Source organism: Camponotus vicinus, unplaced genomic scaffold (assembly GCF_025532165.1).
Source record: "Camponotus vicinus isolate PSW18456_S1 unplaced genomic scaffold, iyCamVici1.0 SCAF_13, whole genome shotgun sequence".
Taxonomy (NCBI): Eukaryota; Metazoa; Arthropoda; class Insecta; order Hymenoptera; family Formicidae; genus Camponotus; species Camponotus vicinus.
In genome coordinates, this window is record NW_028141949.1 from 11,112,003 (window position 1) to 11,124,263 (window position 12,261).

Genomic DNA, 12,261 nt, shown 5'->3' on the forward strand with positions numbered 1-12,261 from the left:
AAGGCAGTGATTGGAATCGAGCGGCTTTTCGGCAATAGAATTTTAAAAATGTAAGAAAATAAAAAAGAGAGTCTTATTCAACACATTTAGTTTCGGGTAAACTTTATTTTGATAGATTTATAATTTAAAGATTGGGGATATTTAGCAAAAAATTGAAAAAAAAGGAAAAAACCTCGAGATTTCTCGCTAAGGGAGTTGACTGAAAATTGATCAGAGGATTTATAGATGAAAAACACTTTGCTAAGAGACATATTTTACGTATATACAGAGTGTCCCAGACTTAACGAATCAGTCGTTAATGGTAGATTCCTGAGATTATTTGGAAACGAAAATCTTAATACCAAAATGTTGAGGAAGATGTAGTTTCGGCACTACAAAAGATTAAAGATTAACAATCGGCGCGTTACGTTCTCCTATGCTCAGGGACATAGCGCATTAAGGGGTCCGCGTACAGCGATAATATCGATATCGATAGAGAGATGAATATAAAATAAAAAATAGAATTCTGCAGTGAGCGCGATTGTGTTTTCCATGCAACAGTAGTCAGTAGTTTGGAAATTTTTATGAAGTCTTCCTCAACATTTTGGTATTAGAATTTTCGTCTCCAAATGATCTCAGGAATCTACCAATAACGGCTGATTCGTTAAGTCTGGTACACCTTGTATAATTTATAAATTTTTAATGTATATACAATAATATATAATTAAAGAGATTCCTAATAACAATAGTTACGTTAGCATATTTTCAAAGTAAGAAGAAAAAGGACGAGAGATGAGAGAAAGAGAGAGAAAGAGAAAGAGAAAGAAAGAGATAAAGGAAAAGAGAAAGGAAGTGGTCAAACTACAATTACAGAGCTCGCTACTGGAACACAGCTAAGAATAAACGATGCAAAAAAATGCATTTAAACCCACTTGTCATCGATGTATGTTTCGATACGAAGCCGATTTTGCGACAGACAAACAACACCCGACAAGTGACTAATTAGCGTAGGCGAGCGCACAAACGTAGACAAACGTATCGTCGCACATTGTGGGCGGAAAATAAAGAGGAGGGAGAATTGTCCGAATTAGAGCCACAGAGAGCTAGAGTTGCCAATCAGTCTCAAGGATGTTTTTTTTCTTCGCGAATTAAGACGATTCTGACAATCGACATCTTTGACTCTAGTTACAGATCTCTGTTCAGCTTTAAACTTCCTCATGATTTTCCAAAGATTCTTTCTACTTCGTAAAGATTGTAATTAAAAGCGCTGCGGAGATGTTGCTTATCGAATCTCCATTTTATTATAGGGTATTCTGCTGGAAATTAAAATGCGACGATCTCATTTCGCGGGCGAAAGTAAGCGTTAGATCGTCGAGGGACTTCCGTTCTACTCGAATTCGAGTCGACCACGGATCAGCAAGGTGGAAAGAAGGAGAGGCTTGATCAAGCGACCCAATATCGAATATCCAGAGCACGGTTCTCGTTGCTACACGAGAACTCCGTGCATCCCCCCTGTCGTCTCGCATTGCTTCGGCGCAGCGGCGGTATCGACTGCGAGAACTGCTGCTGATGATGGTGATGGTGGTGCTGCTGGTGCTGCTGCACCTCCAGCAACCGCTGGTCCTCGTTCTCCGAGAGGGCCGCGCGTCATCCCGCGTAGTTTCCGCGACCTCGCAATCCTCGACGCGACAAACATGGCTCGTCTCGGCCATTCGAGATCGGCGATTTTCGACGTGTAACCGCGAACGGAGGAGGGAGAAGGGAGAGGGAAACCTCCCGGGAAAGGGACGATAGCGCCGGGAAAATCGAGAGCACCGTAGCTCCGAGCCTCCCGGAAATCGATGACTACCGAGGCGGAGGGGGGGGAGGTGCGAATCGTCCCGACACGGAAAACGAGACGACGGAAAATTGGATCATCCGAGATAGCGCGAGATGCTGGGGTTCCAGGTCAGTGGGTCGATTCGCGCGAGATCGAGCGCGCGCTTGGCTCTTCCCCCCTCCTTCCTCCCTTCTCCCGACTTTGCACCGCAAGAAGCTGCATCTCCTCGATGCGCACCATTTTCTTCTATTTACAAGTTTGTGTTCTCGAGGCACTCGTGATTCATCACCGCGAGCAATACCGGATAGCGAGATCGTCAGAGACGAGAAATCGCTGATATTTTTTTTTCGTATCAGATATAAGAAAAAAGCTCGAGGTAAATTGAATTTCTCGCGCGTACCACTCACGTTCAGATGGTACAGATTGAGAAGAATATACTCTCTTCCTAATTGTCTCCTTGATTAGTAATTCAATCTGAACGTGTGTCCCAGATTCCCGATGAAAATGGATTTTATCAAAACCGATCGTGACTTATATCAGCTGTAAAGGAAAGAAAGAAAATAAATTCACGTGACTTTTCATCTCTCTGACGTTATACTATATAATGTTGCAATAAAAAACAGAGAGCCTCAATGTTTTTATTCAATATTTTTATAATGTCTCCCATTTCTGTTGTTAAAAGTTCAATGTAGGAGACATACAATGGTCAATTACATAGATTGACGTGCACAGAAGCGTGATAATGTTAATATTTATGAAACGTAATTAACAGCGAACGTGGAAAAACTTGCATCTATGAACAAAGTTATTATAATTATTTAAAAATTGAATTTAAAATTGTGTACTTAAAATTGAATCAATCTAACTAATCCGAAAATTGAGGGCTCTCGCGTCTCAAAGTGCGATCCTCGTCTCTCTTTTTCTCTCCTTTCCTGACAGGAAGTAAAATGTGCGCTAATATCGTATGCATGCTGCATATGTGATCTTGAATTAAAGCTTGCCGTTTCGAGCTCTGCTCATCAAACGTTAAAAAGTATCAACAGGATGTCTCTATAGAGTGTCTCTCGGCGACTTTCTCGCGAAGGATCCGAGTGAATCTCAACAACGTTGTACCGCCTTTCTCCGTTCGTCGGACGAGCACGATTTCCCTAATTTTTCATAGGACAGTCGAAAGTGCAAGCGACGAATCTGGGACGTAATTTTGTGAGACCAGATAATCAGCTGTGCACAATAGGCACGCGATGCACCGTGAATGGCACGCGTTGACGTTTCGCTTCGTCGCCGCGAACTACGTCGCCAGATTTCAAGGCGAACCGATCCCGCTATGCATGCTAATGTACGGCCATCAGTGATGGCGTTGCATATATTATGGTCGTAATTATTATTGCAGTGCGTTTCAACGAATGCCAGAAAGAAATGTTTCATTATATCCTCGGGAAAAAACAGTCTTGTTTTCCAGATACACATAAGCACTCGCTTGTTTCACAGGTTTATTAAAATACACATATCTCAGACGAACTCGCTAAATTGTAATCGAGGAATTTATACGATTCCCGAACGTTTCTGATGGGACTATCCTGACGCGAATCTTTTATTTATGCGAAAAAAGGAGAAAATAAATTTCGTAATGAAACAAATTTTGCACAAAAAGAGTCATCATTCACGTCGAGAAAGCGGAACTAAATCCATTTTTATTTCGTGTTCTTTAATAAAAAAAAAAAGAGATCAATAAGACACTCTAACTCGTTTGTTTTTCTCGAAAAATCGTTGATACGGAAATATAATCGATTCTCGCGCGAAAACGATGTCCTCTCGTTGACTCCTCTCGCGCGATTATTTTACTGAATCCTTGAATCGACATCACGTTCTCGGTCTTTAACCAAGCAACGATACACGTTACACGGCGCCACGTTTTCATTCATGTGTGCGTTTCCGTATAAAAAAAAAAAGTCTCCCCGACGCGACTTCGTAACCCGCGCTTTCACCGGCAACGAAATGCCACTGCCTCGGTCGACCTTTTGACGTTTCGACAAAAATCACGAATACGCGATCGCGTTTCGATCATAAGTGTAATTTACGTATGCGCCGATTTTTTGTTTCATGTGCAACAAGCGTTGAAATTAAACATTCGAATGATATTTAATGCTAATTTATCCGATCGTAAGTTTAATTTCGATCGTAAGGAGCCAATATGCTATTTCCTTCAAGGTGTGACAAGGACGAAAATGAAGATACGCGAGTTATGGGTGGAGAAATTCTCACGAATATTACGATATGCGCGCCGAGGATGCGTGGGTGTAAAAGAGAACGCTGTTATAGCGCTCTCACGACACAATGGCGAATCATCATAGCGTGCAATCAACACACGTACTACACGACATCCGTGCGTAAGCGGGTTCACGTAACGCGTCTTCGTAGATCAAGTGTGTAAACCTGCCCTTTGTTCTTCAGATTCCTGGTTCCTCGTTGCGACTATGAATGCGATTTACGATGCTACGAGGAAAAATTCAGAATCTTTTTTCTCCCGCTATAAATAAATCGTAATAAACCGATCAATTAAACGAAATTAACGTAATCGAATCGTAAAAACCGGTGTACGGCGTATGAAGAAAATGCAATTGAATGTTGTTATTATGTTATTTTTGTTATATAACTGTTATGTAAAAAGGAAGCAACTCGGAAGCGTCGAATATATTTTATATAGAAGAAGCATTAAATGTGAAATTTTAAAGTAGAGTTTTAAATTAAAGATAAAATAATCGTTTCCTGACTCACACATACGTATAAATAACACAGGTCTACAAAAAATGGTCATGATTGTTGTTGGGCAGCCGGGGGTCATTTCCGAAGTAATTTTCTGCGTAGAATCCGAATCCGAGGTCAGAATTGGCCCATCACGTCAGGATTTTGAGATATTTGAGGTTATATACACGAAAAATGGCTTTTTGGGCTACTTTTGAGGTTATGTACAGGACGCACAAAATTTTTTAGCTCTTTTCTTCTAATTGCATCATTTAGTACTACTCTTTCCCTTCAAAATGAGCTGTCGAATGGTCATCTACGATTTTTCCTTGCAAAGTTACGGCCATTTTAAGATGACATGATGAATTCCAAACCCTGCGCCGTTATAGCCCAACAACCTCATGAGCATTCACATTAAACCTGTAAACTTTGAACTATAAACCTGAAAACCTGGACTGAAAACTGTATATATGGGTTTTTGGGGTCGCTGATTACGAATCTGATCTCAGATCGACCCCAAACCTATTATAATACAACAAAACCTTGTAGACCTGTGTAATTTTTGACAATTGATCCTACGTATTATTGTCTAGTCGTATACGCATATCACTCATCATTTTATATAAGAGATTAAAAAAAAAATTAACAATTGGCTTTCTTCCCTAGACAGCTAGATTTCATCGTACAATTGCACGCGATCGAACACATTCAACTTTTTATACTTAACATATTATATTCCATCGCGTGTCCCGGTGACAGATAAAAATCAGTCAACGCAGTGGAAAATTACCTCTGATTGTTGTATTATTCGCGATCGCATCGCATTTGCTTTTATACGCTCGCGATTACATCTTTTCGCTAATCGGTAATATTTTGTACAATTCGGAACACGAATTCTAAATCTTCCGTAGAGAGATACAGAGGGAACGAACGAACGAGACACTCTCGGCAGCTCCGGTTAACCGGTGCTATAATAGCTTCCTGATTATTTCACGAGGCGCTCAGTTGATTTCCGTCGAGCGCGAATTGCTTCATGGCCGATTAAGTTGACAGGTCGCGAAAAATATTTAAGGCGCGAATAACATGTTTGATGATCTCGGTCGCGTTCGACCACAGGGGAAAATAATCATCTGTCATAAAAGTGTTGTCGTATCTTCTCTCTCTCTCTTTTATCCGAGGAATTCACGCGACTCTATTCTTTATTTCCCGCGATGCTACGCCGTGGGACGTTGCGCGTGATGCACGAGAGAGCCTCCCCCGGGAATCAGATATAATAAGAATGCGGCGTCGAGAGAGCAGATGCATCCCGTGTGCAAGCAGGTGCAACGGGAGTGGCGGTGAAAAAAAAGAGGAGCATTAAGAAGGCTCTCGGGGCAGACTCGGTGGTCGGAATGTGGTTTTTATGCGGATGTACCGCGAGGGAGAGGATGGGAAGACAGTTGTGACAGAGGATAACGTGGTCGGTAACCCTTTCTCTCTTCGTCATTTATGACGCGAGGATGATAATCGACGAATATCGCGAATGAATCGACAGGCGTCGATGAATCTTTCGTTATCCTATGCGAGAGTTTCCTCCAAAATGCCACGAGAACGAAACACTCTGAAACAGGTTGTGCTCGAGAAATTTCGTCCCCCTACACGAGAAGCTCTGCAACTGCTCGCTTAACGGGACTCGTTTAATCGATCTTCCCTTCAGCCATTCAAAGGCACTTATCGGTGATGTTCGATTATTTTTTTCACGCCTTTCTTCTCATCTCTCCAATAAAAAAATATAATAATGCTGAAGCAAAATTTAAGTTCCATAGGTATTTAAACTTTAGCGCTGTTCACGTGATATCAAACTTTCTTCGATCATATTAAAGAAAAGAAGATCGGAAGATTAAAGAAGTTCAGAAGATTAAACAAAATAAGAAAAGAATCATGATTAAATTGCTAGGATCGAAAAACATTTTAAAAAAAGAGGAACAAAAGTCGAGATCTATGCTTTCTGAAAAGAAGAGATCAAAAATTTACGAGAGGCCTTGAGATACCAATGATAATTATAATCTTTACGAGCTATCGCAATTTTTTTAGGCGCTTCTTTTCCCTAAAGCATCGTTCACCTGCTCTCTGCCAAACCAAATAACTTCTACAAACATTTGTAGCTTACTTATATCAAAGCTTTGAACACTTTGTATTTACAACCATAATATTCTCCGACCAAGAATAGAATTCGCAAAATGAAAACTGAGTAGTAAACCTCTTGCTTTATCTCACATCTTCGGTCCTCCCTGATATATCTCAACTATAAAATATAAATTTTTTACAATTTTAATTTTTCTTTCATCTACTATCCTCACCTATCTTTGTAATCAAATATTTTCTTTTCGTCAAAATAGGTGATAATAGTTTAGCACCCTGATATATAAGGGTGATAAAGAAAAATAGGACGCGAGGACAGAGGGTACTGACAGGATATTACAGAGCTTTCGGAAACGATAAATGTTTTGTGAAGGTGTTGTAGCAACACACACCTTGGCGTACATGATTGAGCATCGAAGGCGTAGGGGTAAAAAAGAAAAGGGATAAATGCGTTGGTCAATGGACACAATGCTGAAAGAAAAGCGACTTGTGGTGGGTTTACGTTACCATAACGACAGGCGGTATGCTTCGCGATGCCATTGCCCTCGGTGAGGGCATTATGCATCTCTCTTCCCCCTGCGCGCGCGATGGGGTGATTTGGCCTGTGAAACGTCCATTAGGGTTGTCTCTGTCTCTAGCAGAGGGGTAACATCATGTCGCGCAAGAATATTTACCACTGGACAAACGAGTAGAGAGAGCGGCTTTCGCGAAGCGCACATTTTCTTTCGATTCCTCGGCCACTACTTTTCATTTGTTAAAAAACATTGAGATCTTTATAACTTTATAGGCAATTACCTATAATTTAGGTGTATTTTTAATCTACACATTTTCGTGAATTATAAGATTGTTGATTAAAAGAATGTAAAGTTCAAAATTATTATAGATTAATATCATGTATAATGAATTATTTATTAATTTTCTTACAATTAATCTTTCACACGCGTCAGGCAAATGTCAAGACTCCGACCGAATAAATAATTATTAAAAAATATAATGATTAAATAATATATAAATAAATAAAATATAAATAAATATATAAATAATTACAAATATACAGGGTGTCCCAGACCACCCGTACACCCCTTTTAAAATGAAAATAAATGGCTTTTATCAAAAATCGCGAACAATTTTTAAGTAAATCGGATACGCTCTATCAAATGGTGATATTTTCAACTTTTGATTCCGACCGGAAATACGCCATCCGGATCGGAAGTTGAATTTTTTTAGAGGAACATGGTACTTTTTATTACAGATTCGAATTGTACATGAAAAAATAAGAAACTTTTGTATTAAACGTTTTTTCTGCCTCTGTCAATCTTAAAATTGACCTTGAAAGTAACTGTGATGAAATAATGAACTTGAAATGTTAAGATTGACAGAGGCACTTTCAGAATGAAATTCATCGAATTTGTGTTTGGATCTCTTGCCTTCGTGGGCGAGATATCTTACCATGAAAAGCTCGATAACTTCGAAACGGCTTACTTAAAGTTGGTAAAATTAGTGCCTTGAAAAGGTCTCGAGAAGGACTACAAGAATGTGCAATAAAAAGTGGAGGGTTCCATTTCAAAAATTCAAGGTGGCCTTGTCGTGACCTTGGCGACGCCATTCAAGGTCAAACACATGGCGCCAGTAAATAGACCTTTTTACACCCTACAACTTTTGTTTGAAACAATTTTTTGTAAAACTTCTATTTTTTGTGATATTTCGAGGTCCCGACTCTTTCGAACACTCCGTATGCCGTAGCGATGTAATGACACGTTTCCGATCCCAGGTTCATTTGCAAAAAATGATTCTTATGGTGCCCCCGACAATCTCTGAAAATTTGTCGGTTGAATTTCCGAACACCCTGTATATATACATATATAATATATAAATAATTATATTTTAAAATATAATAATTAAAAGAAATAATCAATTAAAAATGCTTAAAAAATTAATAATACTTAAATTTAATACATATTATGGCTTCTAGTCAGGAATAATAAATGGAAAAAATGAAAAATGAAGCAATATCGCGTGAAACATAGCTAAGGCATTATCCGATATAAGCGACTGATTATGATGAAATAGATTTCCGGGCGACGGAGAGGAGACTCTAATATAATTGAATTATCTCTCATGGACTTCTCGAATATGTCCAATATGTCGGAAGGTATCGATGCGTGTCAAACCGACCCAAAACTTATACTAGTCATCCTGGCGTGTACGGTGTGTATAATTGAAATTGTTTTGACAGGAATAATCTGGCGGCTACGCGGTTTAAATTGCGCCAGAATAGACCGTTTCCGTTCGACTAATAACCGCTAATAACGGATTTTGACCTCTTCCGTGCGTGCAGCTTTGATGTTTATAGCGGTTCGAGTAAATGTTACTGGAAATATCAAGGTGATGCGAAGGAAGGTGCGCGTGATTTTCGACATTGGCATCTGATCCTTCATCACCCGCGATGAAAACGAAATGAAAACCGAGATGAGAGTTAACGGTTCTCGTTTTACGCCGTGTCATTCATCTACGGTACATCATTTACGAAATGTTAAAACGGGATGTGCTAAGATAATATTTATTCGAACAGAAACACGTGCAACGACGGGACTTCGGAGATGCCCATTAGACGAGATGTCGTGACATTAGTCATAATTATTAGTCATAATTACATCTATTTGTCATTCGTAAGGATGACTATAAAGGCTTACGTGAGTTTCGAAGAATCCAATATTTTGCACGATACAAGTTACGTACATATTATGCCTTTGTGTGACAATTGTGTCTTCCCCTCTCCTCCTCCCTCTCCCTCTGAGCGCGCCATAATTTAATTATATCTCTTCCAGGTCATGATGTATCTGAGGACATGTCGCGATATTCACACTTTAATTCAACGCAACAAAAACACAGCCCCAAGATGAGAATTCACGTGCGCGCGCGCACGGGTCATTCTCATTTGGCACAATGGAAATAGCAGGCAGATCCACTCTTATCCCTCATGGCCTCGCAAACGGCATCGCCGTTAGACACGAACATGTAGCTTTAAATCTATTCGTTTTCACATTTAATATTTACAAACTTCAAATATTCTTATGCAAAATATTATTATTATTTACTCATTTAATTTTTTTATATAATTTATTTATTTATTTAATTTTTTTATATAAATTATTTATTTATTTAATTTTTTATATAAATTATTTATTTATTTAATTTTTTATATAAATTATTTATTTATTTAATTTTTTTATATAAAGACACTAATAATTAAAATAGACAAAATTTTCTATATCATGGAATTTATGATGGAATTTTATATAATGCTAATGTATTTTTTTCTATATATTTCTACGTATATATTATACATTTTATATCGTACATCTGTGCGCGCGCATAGATGTATATGTGTGTGCATCGCGTACATTTTTTTTCCAGAATGTTTCGAAGCTGTGTAACAATTATATCGCTAATCATCTCCGCGTATCTCGTACGGGAAAAAAAGTGTCAATTATGTCATCCGCACATCGTGCTATGATTTAGCGACGGGATTAACCTTGGAAGTCACTCGCCGAGACTCTAGCGTAGGAGAGCTTCATTAATTTATCACGAGTGATCGATATATTGTTGTACTGCTTTTCCACTTTTTTAACGATTTTAAAACTATTGTTTTCTCTTCGGGTGAATGTTAAACGCGTATCAAATATATTGTATATTTATTATTCCGCCGTGTTTTATAAAATCCGCGCATTATTTATTTTTTTCTCCTCTATTATTATGTAATCGTAACGATGATTAACTCGCCCCAGCCTTTGTAACTGATTGAGATAATTACTTAATTCCACGGCGTAAGACGCTTTAATTAGTCCTGCCTCGCTGAAATACTCCCTGTACACACCCTGGTGTCACATTCCTGACGATGACAGCGAGCGACCGGGGGTGAGAAAAATACGAGGAAAATTACTTTGTTTCTCTCGTCGCGTCCCAGAGGATATGATTGATCGATGGATAATATTATTCGCGGGTGTTTCATACAACACACAGGCTATTCGCGGTCCTCGAACGATATATATTCGAAGACGGCCCGTCAAGTCAAGTGCACTTGTGCCATCGTCTACGAGCGATACAGCAACAAGTGGTGCGAGGCATTAATTGCGTGCAAACCGTTGCTCGAGAAGTCCGCCGTGATTGCGCGGAAGTATCAATTTCGAAGCGGGAGGAAGGGGAGGATTTCGTTCTCTCGCAAAACATACAGGTCACGCTATGTATACATGTATTCGTGTTGCTCGCGACCTTCGCGGTCGACCCAGGTACCATCCGGACCAAAACATTCCGGACTGGTCGAGCAATAGTTGAGAAGTAAACTCATGTAGGGCATTCATTGTCGATTCGAGGGAAGAAAGGAATGTATTCACGTCTCTCTCTCTCTCTCTTGCAAAATTTAATTCTAAGAACCCATACAGCACAGAATATTGCAGCAATATTATTATTATTGTTGTAACATTGCAACAACATTGCAATATTGCCGCGATATTGCTGCAATGTTCTGTGCTGTATGGGAAGTAACAAGCTGAACATAGCGCTTTATCGATGTATATACTATCCATACAGCACAGAATATTGCAGCAATATTATTAATATTGTTGTAACATTGCAGCAACATTGGAATATTGCCGGAATATTACTGCAATGTTCTGTGCTGTACGGGCTATCTCGAGAGAGAAGGAGACAGGCAGAGAGAACGAGAATCTGTAATTTATCGTCAATTGTCGAATATTATCGTCGGATCGAGCTCCCGAAAGAAACGCCAGAGAGTGCATCCTCCGCCGTGAGAAAGCTTAAGCTTACATCGTGCCCTCCCCATCCCTCGCCACCCTCCCTCTCTCTCTCTCTCTTTCTCTCTCGTTCATTCTTCTCATCTTCCCAACTTACGTTCGTGTAACACTCCGCTCTTCTCCGGCAGCTGTTTCAGGAGACAAGGTCGCACCCGTTGCACACCGTATACCAGGTTGTCGGCGACCCGGAGGCTCGCGCACAACACACGCGCGAGCGAGAGCACGAGACCGCCGCTCCTCGTCGACGACGCGCTCGTCAAAAATTCAACCGTTCCGGTTTCCCGTGCCGGACGGAGTCATTCGTGCCGCGCGTCGCAGGGGATCTCGCCTCGGGAGATGAACGCGAGATGGGAACCGCTTCAACGATGCTCGCTCGGCGCCGTTTGCCGCGCATCTGCGACAGCGGAATCTCGTTGTCGCGATCCGCGCCCGCGCGGGGGGCGGCGGCAGACGGAAGGGGGGAGCGTCGCGGCGCGAAAGGGTCGCCGCGCAACCTCGACGCGACAAGTGTACCGCCCTACCGTGGACCAATGGCGGGCCGCCTTGTACGTCGATGCGCACGGCACGTCGCTCGCGCCTGTGTACATACCGGGTGACTCACAAGTTATCGTATCAAGTCGGACTATAGATAGAAGATTTGAGGCCCGTGTATTCCTAAGGGTGCAGTCCCACGTAGAAGAAAAAGCGGAACGGAAAAGAAGTATAGTGGGGGTAACCAATCAGAACTGGAACTGCACCCTAATGCGTTGTTATATATTTAAAATCATCTCAAGTGAGGTCCGAAAA

The 12,261-nt window shown here is 40.6% G+C and overlaps 1 protein-coding gene and 1 long non-coding RNA gene across 6 annotated transcripts in view; one reads left to right on the top strand and one right to left on the bottom strand.

Moving 5' to 3' along the window:
- Tsp66e (Tetraspanin 66E) overlaps window positions 1-11,881 on the bottom strand; it is a 39,034-nt gene extending 27,153 nt beyond the window's left edge. For all 4 annotated transcript variants that reach the window (XM_083087413.1, XM_083087416.1, XM_083087415.1 and 1 more), the window contains exon 1: window positions 11,573-11,881. The gene's annotated coding sequence lies outside the window, so the exon portion shown is untranslated. The remainder of the gene's footprint in view (window positions 1-11,572) is intronic.
- On the top strand, window positions 3,607-4,529 carry LOC145963827 (uncharacterized). Of its 2 annotated transcripts, none has more exons than XR_014436258.1 (3): window positions 3,607-3,876; window positions 4,007-4,181; window positions 4,250-4,529. It is a non-coding gene; the product is annotated as an uncharacterized LOC145963827 (long non-coding RNA). The 2 variants fall into 2 exon arrangements; XR_014436259.1 differs by having other exon boundaries at window positions 3,607-3,722.
- Window positions 11,882-12,261: the final 380 nt, after the last annotated feature.